This window comes from Anser brachyrhynchus, assembly GCF_964034855.1.
Source record: "Anser brachyrhynchus genome assembly, chromosome: Z".
Lineage (NCBI taxonomy): Eukaryota > Metazoa > Chordata > Aves > Anseriformes > Anatidae > Anser > Anser brachyrhynchus.
The window spans coordinates 61,501,491-61,517,352 of record NC_137697.1 but is presented as its reverse complement, the minus strand read 5'-3'; the positions used below and the strand labels follow the sequence as shown (position 1 = coordinate 61,517,352).

The window sequence follows — 15,862 nt, the reverse complement described above, 5'->3', positions numbered from 1 at the left end:
TTTTAGTCATTTCTCATTATTTATTCATACCTTTCTAAACCCAAGAACCCAAGAGCTTACAGTGTGCCAAAGACTTGAGTTATCAAAAAAAAAAAAAAAAAAAAAAGAATTTTTGCCTACTCACTTTTCATCATTTTTTCTTACTGTCAGAGAGTGATTTGGCAGCCTGAAATGTACAGGTGCTACATTCATTTTACATTAGAAGCTTTTCTCAACATGTACAGTAGCAGGCATTTTGGCATAATAGTGAAATTTTAAATGTGTTTTCTTTTCCCCAGCTATTATGGCATGCCTGTGTTTATATGCAAGCAAATATTTAAATACAAGCAAAATATTAGATAAGTAGGGAAAATATTTTATTGGTCAAGGTTTCAAAGTAAGAGACTTCTTTCTTGGCTCAACATTTTAGAATACTGCTTTAATAATTCATTTATAAAAGCCAAAACTTCAGCTTGAATAGAAGAACTTGCTACTGTTTCAGACATGAAAAATTTAAAATAATCTCATTTGTAAGCACTTTATTTTGTGTATGTCTGTACACAACATTGTTGTAACAAGAAAGTAAAAATTTTTCTGTTATTTTTTGATTTTTTTAAAGACACAACACTTTACTGGGTAATTGTGATTTGAGTTTCTTTAATACCTGTCACAGGTTCTTAAGGGTCCATTGTCTGGACCTAGGGCATTGCCAAGAGTTACAGTTTTTGAGAGGATGCTCTTTGCAACATAGTGCCACACCAAACAACAGAAAGTTGTTTTCTAGCCCTCCCAAAAGCTCCAAACCTTGATGTACAGCACAGAAACAGAGTGGACTAAAGAAACCAAATGGCCAAATGACCATTGCTAAAATCAAGCCATGACTTTGCAGGGCTGAAAAGCCCTCCTTTGGACAGGTGTTGTGGTTTAACCCGGCTGGCAGCTAAACACCACACAGCTGTTCGCTCACCCTCCCCCCTCCCTCTCTGGGATGGGGGAGAGAAATGGGAAAGTGAAGCCGGTGAGTTGAGATAAAGACAGTTTATTAAGACAGGAGTATAATAATATAAGGAATATAAGGAATATAATAATAACAATAATAATAATAATAGTGATAATGATAATAGTATTAACAATAATAATGTGTAAGAAAACAAGTGATGCACAATGCAATTGCTCACCACCCGCTGACCGATGCCCAGCCTATCCCTGAGCAGCCGGCCCCCCACCCCGGCCAGACACCCCTATATATTGTTTAGCATGACGTCAGATGGTATGGGATACCCCTTTGGCCAGTTTGGGTCAGCTGTCCTGGGTCTGTCCCCTCCCAGCTCCTGCTGCACCCCTAGCCTGCTCGCTGGCAGGACAGAGCGAGAAGCCGAAAAGTCCTTGGCCTGGTGTAAACACTGCTCTGCAACAATTAAAACATCAGCATGTTATCAGCGCTCTTCTCATCCTAATCCAAAACATAGCACCCTACCAGCTACTATGAGCTACTTAACTCTGTCCTAACTGGAACCAGGACAACAGGATGAATAAGAAAGATAAAGAGGCCAGGAAAAGAATGACTCCCAGTGAAGTGGGAGGTTGGGGGGGGCGGGGGGTAGAGGTGAAGAACAGTAGGTGAACGAAGTATACAGAAGGAGAAAGCCCAGCTAGAGGGTATTCTGATAGCTTCATCAATGTCTGACATCCCAGTTTAGATTAGTTTTACAGGTGATATGCAAGTGGCTTCTTCACAAAATTTCTTTCCTGAAGGACACTTTGTATATGGGATGACAAAGTATCATTTGTTGTTTTTCTTTTGAACACATAAGGAATGGGCAGAGAACATTTGCTTTAGCAAATGAAGCACAGCTTCATATGTTTGCTGTTGTTTTTTGTTTGTTTGTTTGTATGCCTACAATACCTGTAAGTCCATGTGGCTGACTGGAAAATTTTTCTTCTGAGTTTTTGTGACAAATAGAATGACAGGTTTCCTTTTCCCTGGAAAAAGGAAACCTGTGATTATGTTGCTATATTTCTGGTAATAATCCATTGCTGGAATTTCAAATAAGAGAAGTGTAGCATAGAATAGGTAACCTTTGTAAAAAGCCATTGATGTGGTCCTGGGAGAAAATGGAAATTACAGGAGAACTACAGTTGCATCTTACAGAACATGACAGTTAAGAGGAAATTGCATTGAAATGTCATTTTAAATAGCTTAGACAGAAATTAACCCTCTGAACAGACAAGGCCAAAACCATCCATAGAGCCAGTAGCTATATTAGTTGCATCAGGGATAAATCTGGTCCACTGTACTGATGATAGGATATGGAGCTTGAAAAGGGCATGAAAAAAGATGAATTGGAAACAGATGTCAGAAAACATTTTTAGAATCATGCATTTATGATGTAGCTACTGGGCAAAACAGTTGATGGAAAACACAAGGAGACAAGAAGCAGGGGGGCTGGGGGGGGGCGGGGAGAGAAATTTGATATCTCTCAGTAGCTTCTTCAGATTAAAAAAAAATATATGCAGGTGCAGTCTGATATCGCTAATAGTTCTTTCTATTCACTGCCATGTTGAGGTGTAAATTGGCAAAATTGAAACCCATTCAATAATTTCTCTTAAAGTCTTGCTTTGTGTATCAGTCGAATTACAGCAATTACTTACAACATTGAGCATGTGCCAGGTTATTAAGATTATGGAAGTCATTTCATAACCACTTATTGTAACTGCAGTTTGAGGAAGACTGTGTTCAGAGGACTTCAGGGAAACTGACTGCTTACCTAGCGTACCAGGCCAAAGCAAGCCTCCAATGCCAGGAGACAGGTTATAGGATTATTTCTAAGGTGCACTTACCAACGATTACAGTCAATAATGCATCTCATATTGATACTTCCTAACACACGGCCATCAGAAGAGTGGTATAAATGGGTATCCAGCTTTTGAGTCATAGGTATGAATTGAACATTCAACTCTGTATGTAGTGCAGAACTTTCCACAGGCAAACTGTGAAAAAAAAAAAAAAAAAACAGCAGGAGGAACCTTACTGCCTTGGGGAGATCTTTCTTGCCTTCATGGAAGACAGTCTGTATAGCATATGTGCCTTCCTGAGCACATGAATCTGTAGAACACACATCTGCGTATATGTGAAGACATGTTATATTCCTTGGGAAATTATAGATGTGGAAAGAGTAGGTTTTAATTTACACACACAACACACGTATAAAGCATAGGTGTACCTTAAAAGGCAAAGGAGGATTTTTTTGAGAGAACCTCTGCACCACATGCTCAGATGTTGCAGTGATATATAGCAGATTCTGCAGAACGGTTACATGCATTTTATACCTATATTTCTAGAGATCTGCTAGAAGCAAGGCTAAGTGACATTACTATCTGTTCAGCTACTGTTCTATTTTGAGGGTCTAAGGGTAAGACACAGGAATTTGTTCAGTTATTTCTCGTTTTCACATTGGTTTGAGTGCTTTCTTTCATGCTAACCTGTATAGGCTATACTGTCTGTAAACATTACACTCCACTCATTGCAATGGTTTCTTACCAGTTAATCACCAGTTAAACCATCACAAACTCTCCTTTTCATCTTTTTTTTTATTTATTTTTTAAAATTACTTTATTCCCTGACTTTCAAGTTTGGGCCATTCTGGATAAATAATCATTTTTCAAGATGACCCAGATTGTCCAAAATAGGACTGAGACTCCATCTATATTTGAGGCTATGTACTGTCTATGGTGAGAATACATGAAATTATTTTTTAAATATATTTTTTATATAATGCTTCTGATTTGCATCTGACTCTAGACTTAAAATCACATTAGCCGTATACAAATCTTATACCATTTAAATAATTTTATAATAATCTAGTAGAAAGGTAAACAATCACAAAGATTCATCAGGCATTTTCTACAGGGAAAAAAAACTTCAGAAAGATGTATTGATCCTAAGGTTCTTTCATAGTGCCAGTGACCAGATGTATGAATGTATCACATGTATTCTCAGGTTTATATTTAGTGGCAGCTCTGTCTGTGTAAAAATTAGGAGCACAAATCCCTCGGAAACTGAAACTTAGACAGTTCCATGGTGTTTTGAAAAACTCTGTGTTAACAGGCAAATATATAAACTTAACAGGAGCTGCTTGTCTGCTTAGGTGGTTGGACTTAACATTTGAAAGCTACTTGCAAGACAGCTGTAAGCACAAAATATGTATCAGATAACGAAGAATGCAATTTGGTTGAGCTGAGATTTCTACTTTTCGTTAGACAGAGAAAATCACATTTTGATAATTAAAATAGCACAACTGACAACATTCAGTGAAATAACACGCATGATTTGAATTTTTCAAAGCTGTAAATATTCTGGGAGTAAAATCATGCTGCTTTTTGCACTTCCAGAGGAAATAAGGCCAAAAATGCCAGATGTTCTGTGTTTGTATTTGTGTCACTTTTCCAACATGCTATCCCAGCTTTGATGATCCTGAAGAAAACTGTCCCTTCTTACCTATGAAACTTCAGGCATTTACTGTTACCATTGTTTGGTGTTCTTCCCAAAAAGAGAAACTTATTCTGGAAGTTTATTATGAGGCTACTGTTCACTGCTTTGTTTGTTTTCCCCAAAAATACCTCTCAAGAAAGAACTGTGAAGAGTGTTAATGTTTCCTTTTTCACAATGGATTCATACTACTAAAATGCAAATACTCACAGGTATAATCACAGATTTTATGTTTTAGACATAGGTGAAACCGTATGTCAAATAAATCAGATGAATATTTTACAAAGATGACATTATTATTTGCTTTTTTAAGTTTAATTGATTGAAGGGAAGTTGTTTGTTTTGTTTTGTTTTGTTTTTTTCCTGGAAATTGCTATGTAGCAATATACAAAAACAATGTGCCAGGTTGGAAGCTGATAAATTAATCCATAATTATTTTGTTGTTGTTGCTGGTGGTGGTTTTGTTTTTGTTTTCCAAAATATTACACACCTAAATGTGCAACCATAGTGGAATTGCAGTTGACCCACTATTAATCATACTAAAAATGTAATTTAATTATATAATAATTGCAATTTCAAATCTACATGCCATAAGTAATATTTTATATTCACTCTGCTCGGAAGTAAACGTTGCCCAAGGTTTGAAGCTTCAAATAACTGTGCCCTGCTATTTTTAATCACACTTTGGACAGAGAGGTTAATGACTGTCTTTCATCATGAAGGTCCCTTCCACTGTAGAGTCTGCCATAAGTTTTAAGCAGTTGCCTTTATGTTAGATAGCTCAGCCTGTAGTTCAAGGCAACCTGTTTATTATAAACCTGTAACCAAATTCAGCACTGGCAGAGGCAGGCAAATTTCACAAGAGTAAGCATGACCATTTGTATGGATGGTGGTCTTGGTCCATTAAAATTTGGTCCATGAGACCATCAGCTTCCCAAAAAAACAAGTTCCATAGCTCTTTTACTATGTGATGGAAAAGTCCCTTTGAGCTCTCAAAGATTAATTACTGCATTTTTCCTCAAGTTATGGTACATCATATCAGTTGTTCACTAAAACTGTTTTAAAAAAGGTGTTGCTTTTAAATATTTTTTATGCCTACTTTTTTTTTTTTTAATTTCAGAGGCTTAATATAAAACTTTCCTCTGCCAGATCTAGAAACGACAATGAATCCTATTCAAAATTGTACTGTTGGGCAATATTTAATCTTCAGTAGAGCAAAATACTAAAAAAATTGCATTTTTACAGTTGCAGTGAAGATGAAGGACAACATCAGAAGAACATAAACTGATTATTCCATTCTGTTTGTGACAGAAGTCCCAGTGTACAATTTTTAAAACCCAGGGTTTCTCAAGGACAATTATTCAATTATATTTTGAAAATGCATGTATTCATTATAGGCTTTGTATGGAAAAGCTTACATAATAATTAGGAAAAGGGGACCAAATTTTACTGTTGAGGAGCGTGGTAGTAAGGTTTTTAAATATTTTACATAATAAATTAAGTATTTATTGAAACTAGCTACCTTCAAGTAACATATTTCAAAATATTTGTGACAACGCATTTGAAATGTGAATATTAAAGTTTTTACTATGCTGTCTGTTTTAACAGAAAGATTTCCTAAACAGAGATGTCAAAGTGAATAATCTTTTCCTGTTTAAAGAAAACCTTAAACCTGCAGCATAGTTCCTAAATTTGAAGCACAGAAGTTTGCAAGTATCTCATGAAACTCCATTAAGGGTTCTGCACTCTGTATTTCACCATAAAGTCATTGGGCAGTGAGCTCTTCCTAGGATCTGGCGTCTAACAGCAAATGCATAAGGTGACCTGCTGCTTTTTCCTGACAAAAATTATTTTGGTAGTTCTGTGATGGATTCTTCTCCAAAATAAAATGACTTACCAAGTGGTAGTACACAAAAATTGGTGGTGATAAAGGGGATAGACTTACACCACAGAAATTTCCAAGAACAGTTTCAGGAACAACTTTCTATTTAAAGCTGTACATAAATTGGTAGGAAATAATATTGTGATATTGTGAAGAAAACTATTTTTGCCATATTTTTGTTATGGAATATATTTCTGCTTGCAAAGATTACTTCTGCTTGTGGTTATTTGCTTTTTTTTTTTTTTTTCTCTAAACCCAAATTAAGTATTTATGTTTAAATTCATAACCCAAGGAAGGAGAAAATTTCCATAGAAAGGAAGGAGAACAGCATAGTGAGCAGTGGATAGACAAACCGTGGAGGATGGGTAGAAAACATCCCCCTCACCCTCTCCCTTCCCCTTCATACTATGTTCAAAATCCTTTTTTTTTTGGGTGGGGGGAAGACAGTAGACTCAGGAAGTTTGTTTCAGATTGCTTTTTCAATTCATTCTTTTATTTTGTAATTACTGAGTTAATGATATCCAGACATCTGAAGATTTTGAAGAGATATTTATTCAGGCATCAGAAAACATAAGTATTTATTGGTATTTCTTATGCTGAGTGCTTGTAAGCACTAGAGGTAGATGCTCAGAGTGCTGTGTGTTATAGATCCCTGGAAAATTAAAAACTCTTTGGGACAAGGCCCAGAGCAACCTGGTCTAAGTGTAAAGTCTGCTTTGCTTTGGGTTGGAATCCACTGGACTCTTTCCAGTTACGGTTTTCTGTGATTTTATTATCTCAAATTGTTGGCTGGATGTAACTAAAATGATCTGAAGAAATTGGCTTAGAAGTTACTGCTTATACAGCATCCATCAACATGTGGAGTTGTACTAGACAAATACTGATAAAAATATGTAGCTTAATCATGAAATTGTCTACAGAAGACATAAGGTTGAGATGTTAATATTTAATTTCTAAACCATGTGTTAAGCCTGGTTGTGCTCAGAGATTAATGTACAGTGAAAGGTAGGTATTAATGCATATTTAGGCCTTGAGCTAGTTCAGATTTAGCAATCTGGAGAAAACTATATTAGAATTCTCTCATGCATGCAGTCGTTCTGGATGGTTTGATTTTCACTTTCTTGAGTTACTTGAAAGGTGGAAAGTATTATATTTCTGTGAGTCTGAATTTGTCAGAATTCATGGTAACGTAGTGATAGGACAAGAAGTAATGCTTTTAAACTGAAAAAGGGTAGATCTAGATTAGATATTATGAAAAAATTTTTACTCAGAGGGTGGTGAGGCACTGGAACAGGTTGCCCAGAGAAGCTGTGGATGCCCCATCCCTGGGGGTGTTCAAGGCCAGGCTGGATGGAGGTTTGGGCAAACTGGTCTAGTGGGAGGTGTCCCAGCCCATGGTAGGGTGGGCTGTAACTGTATGGTCTTTAAGGTCCCTTCCAATCCAACCATTCTATGATTCTATGGATTTCCCTCATTGCAGACTATTTCAGTCTTTCTTAACACTGAGCGTTATCTGAAGTCAAGTTTAGCACAATTCTTTTTCCTGCTCTAGGGATATCTGGTCTAAGTGTATGTCTGTTCCTTCAGGCAGTTTGCTGAATTTTTTCCTTAGTTGACTCAGTCCTCCCATCACCAAGTACATTCTTAATTTTATTGTTTTGTCAATTGAAATGAAGAACACTGTACTGCTATATCATTTGCACCATATGTGCTGTTGTTTACAGTGTGAGCAGAGAGTATAACCATCAGAATTTTCATTAGTTTTAGTTAATTACATTATCAGTGGTATTATAATTTAACATTCATTTATTTCCTTGAGTTTTACCACACAATAGTATCTTCAGGAATAATCGTGCCTTTCTTTCAAATTCCTTAACACATAGGCATAAAAATGTGTATTTTGTTACTCCAGTATTGGTAGATGTTTACAGTGCACTGTCCCATTGAATGCAGAGCATCAGTAATGTAATGAGTTAGTGACTGGGATATGGGTACTACTTAGGAAGTAACTTGTTTTAAAAGGTGCCTTTTTTTCTTTTTTTTTTCTTTCTGGATTAAGTTTTTGCCAATAAGAAACATTTCCTTTTCTGAGATTACTAATAAAAGTTGGACAGATTATATTTTTGTCATATCAGTAGTCAAGTTTAGAGTAAAATGTCATGTGTCCATTTAAAAACAAACAAGCAAACAAACAAAAACAACAGACCTTTGTATCTGCCTATGTTGGAAATTTGTGGAGCAAATAAAGTCACATTTTAGCTGGTGACTTCTGAGTTCATTTGTTTCAGTAGCAATTAAACATTTTTGAAAAATGTTGGACACTTATAATTCCTTTCCAAATATTGCCACTGTTTTCCAGTAGCACCAGCAAATATTGTTGTCTTGAATACCACAAGCAAAAGAACAATATGGAGATTCTATGTGTTCTTTTTACAGGTTGAAATTATAGTAATTTCATTTCTAAAGTAATAGCAGATGCCATAGGTATATCCTGTGAAAGTATTCATTTACTTTCCAGTCTTATTTGCCTTGCAGAGTGAAAAACACAAGCGCATAAAATAATCCCAAAGCCAGAACATAAAATGCTCAGGTTAGATAAAAGGTTGTGAGTTGTGAATTAATGACTATGAACCGCAGCTCAGGCTCTTTACATATACAGATGAGAGCAAATAGGTGGAAATTGTGTGAAATTCTCGATTGCTTCCCAACTCTCATACTGCCATGCCATGGTTGACATGAAGCCTACTTTGTGATTCCTTCCCTAAGCTAGAATCTTTTTTCAGGGGTTCAGTTACCTGGAAAACTTATCCAAAGAAACACTTGAGGCAAAGATTATCTGCCAAAGATTATTGCTGCCATCTGTAAGAGTGTGTTTGTTTATTTACCTGTCTGTTTAGTTATTTGTTAGCGGTTCAGTCGATCCAGGAAAAGTATCCAGCAGGGGAAGATTAGTTGCCATCTTATATTGCTATATTCAGAAAAGTCTGTCATGTACAAGAACTGCGTATCTTCCACGTGTCTTGCAAACGCTGGAGAAATTACCACTCTAAAGCAGGCAAGAAGAATGCAAAATGAGGAAGCAGTGCTATGGATGACTTGGGTTTAAACTCAATAATGAGACTGCTGAGTTGTCCTGTTTAGTTTTGTGGGGTAAATTGCAGTGACTGTTAGGGCATTTTGTGGGTTTGTGTGACCGCTGGTATAGCTTCTCTGTCTGTCTGTATTTTACTTTTGGGGCACTGTGCAGGTACTGTAGGTACAGCAGAGAACGAGGAAAGACTGTGCCTCCAGGGACAAGAGGAAAGGGTGCTGCAGAATGAAACATTTGGACAATGTGGAGTAGAAATTTTGGAATGGGTAGAAAGCATATAGTGCTATTGCATTGGTGGTCTCCAAGGAAGAACCATTTATTGGGAAAAAAAAAAAAAAAAGAAAAAAAAAAGACTCAAAAAGACTCTTTAAGGGTTGTTGAATACTATGAAGTCACCAGAAAGGCTGAATATAGAGCAAGTCTGGAGGGATATACAAGGAGAGATTTATTAAAATCCATTTTCATTTTTATCCAGTCTCACACTATGCCATTTTTCTATATGTTCCCTTATTCCTGGAGCCCTACTGAAACTTAATATTTAAAATTCAAAGACCTGTGGTATTTGAAGCATACTCAGTTTTAAGGAAGAGTCTTCCAGATCCACCTGAAAACTTTATCCTATTTCAGGTCCTGAGGGAGCATTTTTGCTTATAATTTCTCTGCTTAGTGCCCTAGGGTAGCTGTCAAAATCCTTTTGGATAGCACAGTATCAGAATAGAAATGAGAAGGGAGCAAGTCTGTTTTTAGTACAAAATTTATTTCTTTGTTTATAATCCTCTTTCATCGGAATCCTTCCATCACCTATAGTGAATCATTAGTTGCATTCATGCTCTCTCTTCCTCAATGACTCATGCATTATTTTCTGCAAAAATTGCATAGTGCCAGCAAAAGAAATGAGGAAAATCCCACACTAAAGAGTAATTGATCATTTTGCTCTTGTAAATAGATGACAGGGGTTAAAATCCAGTCACACAAGGGAAATGAAAATTGCATTTCTTACTACTAGATTAATACTTTAAAATCTGTTTCCATCTATTCCATCCTCTCTTCTCTACCCTCCCACTCTCTGCTATCTGCCTACTGCTCTGAATGCTTTTCAACAGGAAAAGAGGATAATCTTTGAGTGGACCTGACCTGGTCAGTTTTTACTAGGAGAAAGTGTGCTCACAAGGAAATCCATTGGAGGAATGTTTTCTGGATCCCAGTTATTAAGAATGTCAGATGGGCCAAGTCACTCAAAGTGCTTTTGCATATATATATATATGTATGTGTGTTTGTGTATATATAAAAGTAAGGTTGCAACTTGCAGCTTTTGTTAAGTAAGGGCATCTCCACTAGCCACTAAACACAGGGATCTTCAGGATAGTAATGTTGAACCTTGTACTTGTGTTGTGTTCTAGGCATCTGTGCCACTAGCTCTTTCTTGTAGTCCGTTGGATAGAACTAGAGGAACTTTGAAGGACCCTTCTAAGATAAACTAGTAGTTTTGGGTTTCATCACTACCAGAAATCTTAATAAGCTTTGGAGAAATTCAGGTATGTCTAGAAAATAAATAAAAATTAAAATTAAAAAAAAAAAAAGAAGGAACATAAATTGTAGATTACACCATCAGTTGACTGGCATCTTATCCCTGCCTATAAAAGTTACACTGAGGCCATAATGCAATACTTTATATTCATATACTTTCTTGCATCTTAGGAACTTAAGTTGAGAGTGTGTAAATAATTTTATTTCTTCAGAAATTCAGCATTAGGAATTCTCATCCTGGATATTAATTTTGTGTTCCCTAAAATTATTTTTCTTCCCAAACCTGTATGTTGATATATATGATCAATATATTTTCTATCCTAATAGGTTATGATGCACAAAGTATGATCAGAATTGTAAAATTAAAAATAAATATTTTTTTTTGGTATTGAAATACCTCTTTTTTAAATGGTCAAATGTAGGAAAACATAGATTTTTTGTTGTTGCTGCAATGTCATAATTTATAAAATTTGCATTGGACTAGAAGCATGTTAATATGTAATCTTTATCAAATCATATATGATCTACAAATTCTTACCTTCAGACATTTCTGGCACTTTGGCTAGTTGAAATTTACAGAAATCTCGGCAGATAAAATGAAAGGCATATTGTCTAAATACGCGTACAATTAATAGGAGCTTTCAAGGTGGCTAGTAGCTACTTTGATACTCAGTCCAGGAAGAGGGCTTAAACAAATATAATCATTTTATTATTTGATTTGAAAAAGTCTTACATGATCTTCATATTATGTTCAAAATACATCAGTGTAATAGTGAGTTCTGCATTCAACAGGTTTTACTGATAATGAAATGATAAATAACTAATCAGTGGATAAATAAAATATATCTCTTAAAAGTACTGTAAATCTTGTTACAAATCAATCCTTCACTAGACATTGGGTTAAATATCAGTCCATATATTTCATTCATTTGCAGTGAGTTGTATTTAGAAATTGTATAAATAAATTATACAATACATTATTTAACACGTTCTCACCCTCTATTTGATTTGTGCAGTGGGTACAAAATGTGACTTTTTTTTAACAGGTGACTGTTTTCATTTTGTAAGTAATTAGTAAGTGGAACTGTAGGAGAAGGTGCATGTCTGTCATAGACAGGGGAACATACCCTTCTCTCTGAAGCTTTGTTGGAACAGTCAATGGGCATTGAACTGTAAGAGCAGAGGACCAAGAAGGAATGGAAAATACACAAATAGCATGATTAAGAAATGAAAGAGAGCACTGTTTAGTGATTGATATGAATGCTAGGAAGCTGGATAACAAGCAAAAAGAAAGCGGGAGAAATCCTATTTGTTTTAATAAATCTGGTTTATTTTTTACATTACCTAAATTTCTGGTTTTCATGACAGGACCTCCATACTCTAAGGTTATCACTTGTATGATCACTACTAGTCTGTGATAAGTTTACACACAATATATGCCAATAAAGACATATAATACATAACTTTAGATTAATTCTTTCTAATGCTAGCGTAGTAAATGCCTATGGAAGTAAGCAGGGAGATTAAGAGGATAGAAATGAAGAAATTTCATAGGCTCATCCATATGCAAATGTTCATTAGCAGTGTCTGAATCACTTTTTCTTTAGGAGATGATAAGAAATATTGGAGAGCTTCTTGGTCACTGTAGGTTACCATGGAACAGAGGCAGAAAAGATCAGCAGGTAAGCAGGGTTTTAAGAATATCACCATCCATTTCTATGGAGAGAAAATTTCCATTCTTCACAAAAAAAAATAGGAAGCCTCATGTGGCAAGAACACATTTTATCTGTGTTAAAAACAGTGTCCTGACAAAAGTACTTCAGTAAATACCAGTAGAAATAAAATGGCAAACCAGAACTCATTTTTATATGTTGGCATTTTACAGACAATAATTTTCCCAAGGAAACACATGTACTGTAGTCTGTGCTGTACACCGCCTATTGGTCCCCCAGGCCTTGGAGAAACTGAGACTCACTAGGAAGACACAAGATGCTGTTGGTTTAGGGACACTATATTCCCATCAGTCATCATGTGTGTAACCAGAAGTGGTGGGTGTAGATGTGCACTAGGGTATGTTCTAAGAGAAAGGAGTTTTATCCTTTGGTGCTCTCAGAATGCTGGTTGAAAGGACTCGAGCTGTCACTGCCTCTGCCACAGGGTTACAGTTGGTTTGGTTTGGTGCTGGTGCAGATAGCCCGCTTATGGTGCAGGCTATGCTCCCAGCCAAGTTGCAGGGCTTATATATATCTGCAGCTGAGCATCCACCTAGTGTGAGGCATAACCATTTGTATGATGGTGGAGTAAAGAAAGTATACATGCAATGGCCTTTCACAAAGCTTCTGTGTTACAGTCTCTGTTGAAAGGTGCAACTGAACCTTAAGAAATACACCACATGGAGCAGAACTGAGTCAGCAGTAAGTGTGATTAAATTATGTGATCAATGTATTTTTTATTTCCATGGCCCCCATCACAACTGCTCAATTCAACACTAGTAAGGTGTCACAGTAGAAATGAAATGAAAAGTTTACTTTAAGAGTGTCAAATCAAGCAGTGACTATTTATATTGATTTTTGTTTGGAAGTAGATTTTGTAAGTTCCCAGGCATTTTTATAAGTACCCAAAGGCAGCCAGTGTTGGATACTAATGAATAAGCATAGCTTCTGAATATAAGGTCAATTTTAAATTTAATGAAACCTTGTAAAGTTAGGGGGCTTTTGAAAATAGGTTTCTGAATTGCTAAAAAATTAAATGAGGAATTAAAATATTTCTAATAGTGATTAGTGCATTGACTAATCCAGCATTAGGAATTCCATTTTATGTAATAGAGATAACATAAAAAACTTCATTGGATGTTCCTTATAATTCCTTCTCATTGACAGGCCATTATTTTAAAATACTGTTGAACAAAAAAGTATGTGGGTTTTTTGTTTGTTTGTTTTGTTTTTTAATCTATTTAGCCTTATATTTATAATACACATATAAGTTTGGGGTATTACCTTGAACAAGTTCAAGACTATGATCTTTCCCAATTTTTACATTACTCTTTTTTCTGACTGCCTACTTTTAAAGGAATAAATAAATAAATAAATAAATAAATAAATAGAAATCAAAGATACCATCACCCTACATATTTTTTGTATTATTATTTGACAGCTGCGATAAGATGAAACTTGCTAATTGCTTCTACACATAGATTTATTAGGGAATTCATATCTGAACAGCAGAAGACTTGTGTTTCAATTTAAACCTCTTAAACAGAAACCACATTTTGGATGCTATTGACGAATTCTTAGCAGTTAGTGGAGCTTTCAGCTAACTCTTAATCAGTTTGCCCTTTTTGAACTTTCCTATTTAGGGGAGCTTTTCATGGGATAAAGGAGGAAGGATTATACATGGAAAGAATTATGCACCTCTAATCTCTACTCTAGAAAATCCTTGCATACAAGATAATTCCCTTTATTAAAAAGGGTATAGTTTGAGTTCAGCTGACAGGCAAGATAGAAGCTTCAATTTTTTTCATTGCTATCTGTAGCTCTATTGCTACATTTCAAATAAAATTAGAAACATGATAAATCTAGCTAACACAGCACAGTCTTAAGAATCCAAGTCATTAAAAGGAAAAGGAAAGGTAGTAATTTTACTTTACCACTGTCCTCACCATCTGAGGTCATGATTAGGTAACATTATTCTAAGCAGTGGAAGCCAGCAGGGTCCAAAGCGTTCATTTGTATCCATCTGTTTAATTGTAACTCTGGAAGGAAGACCAGTGTATTTTGACTCCCACTGAAAGTAAAATGTGATTGCTTATCTGTGTGGCTGAAATGAAAAACTGAAATCTGTCCTTCTGTTCAGCATTTAGTTATTCTAGCTGACACAAATCCAATTGTTTTATTTCATTCACTCATAAATAAAGCATGGGACAGATGTGCTAGATTTACAAATTGCTGGAGGAGATGGTGTCTGTAGACTGCCTTTCCTTTGCCCTCTGTTATGAAAGGTAAGAGAAATCCAAATTAAGTTGCTTCTTCTGCCTGAGGCATTTTGAACCCTCACCTTCCCTTGAGTCTGAAGCATACCCTGTTTCTGTACTGAGCAGTGTGGCTTCAGCTGCTCATGGCTGAGCCTCTAGTTTGTTCAAAATCTTGGTAGAGGAAGGCACTGCAAGGGAGGAGTGAGTGCTGGGAAAATTGTTATTTATTATTATTAATAATAATAATTTCTGTTCTGGAAATGCAGTAGGTGCTGCACTGAGAAGACAGTATTCTTATTTCATCTGCTGCATCCTGGAGGATGGAGTGCGCTTCTCCTGTACAGCCTCCACAGAGTGCATATCCTCTTCAGTCTGACAGGTATGACTGCTCTGTCATGGGCACTCTGTTTTGGGGCATCACATCTAAAGCCTCTTGCTTGCCCAGACTTCCATGTTGGGGCTCCCCTAGGCACTGAGCTGCTGCTTCTGCAAGTGTGACCATAAGCCAGGTCATTCTTTGTGCTAGGTCTTGAACACTTCACTAGAACTTCATCAAGCAAAAACCTGACCAAATGCTGTCCTCACTGCCTGGATCCCTCACCAGAAGCTGTTTTTTCCCTACCTACAAAGGGGTGAAGTCTTCTGAATCTTTCCAACTTCCTCCCTCTTACCACCCCATCCATCAAGGGAAAGCTATACTCCTAAGGGTATGTGATGACTCGTTTACCTGCTGCTCATTACAGTAACTGAGTGTCTTTCCTCCTGCTCTCTGCTGGAATATATTTAGACATTCCCTAAAATAATCTTGGATCTGGTTCTCAGAGAAAAATAATATCTCATTTATAGTAAGACATTTAATAGAAGATTTCAGGAGGATGCAGCTAGCAATTTAGCATTCAGTGCACAGGCTGTGTTGGTGGGAGG

General features: G+C 36.2%; 1 protein-coding gene across 7 annotated transcripts in view; it reads left to right on the top strand.

Moving 5' to 3' along the window:
• PRR16 (proline rich 16) overlaps window positions 1-15,862 on the top strand; it is a 180,487-nt gene that overhangs the window by 138,836 nt on the left and 25,789 nt on the right. For 2 of the 7 annotated variants that reach the window (XM_080574177.1, XM_080574178.1), the window contains exon 3: window positions 15,205-15,317. The exons of the other annotated variants lie outside the window; for them this stretch is intronic. The gene's annotated coding sequence lies outside the window, so the exon portion shown is untranslated. The remainder of the gene's footprint in view (window positions 1-15,204; window positions 15,318-15,862) is intronic. 7 annotated transcript variants of the gene reach the window in all.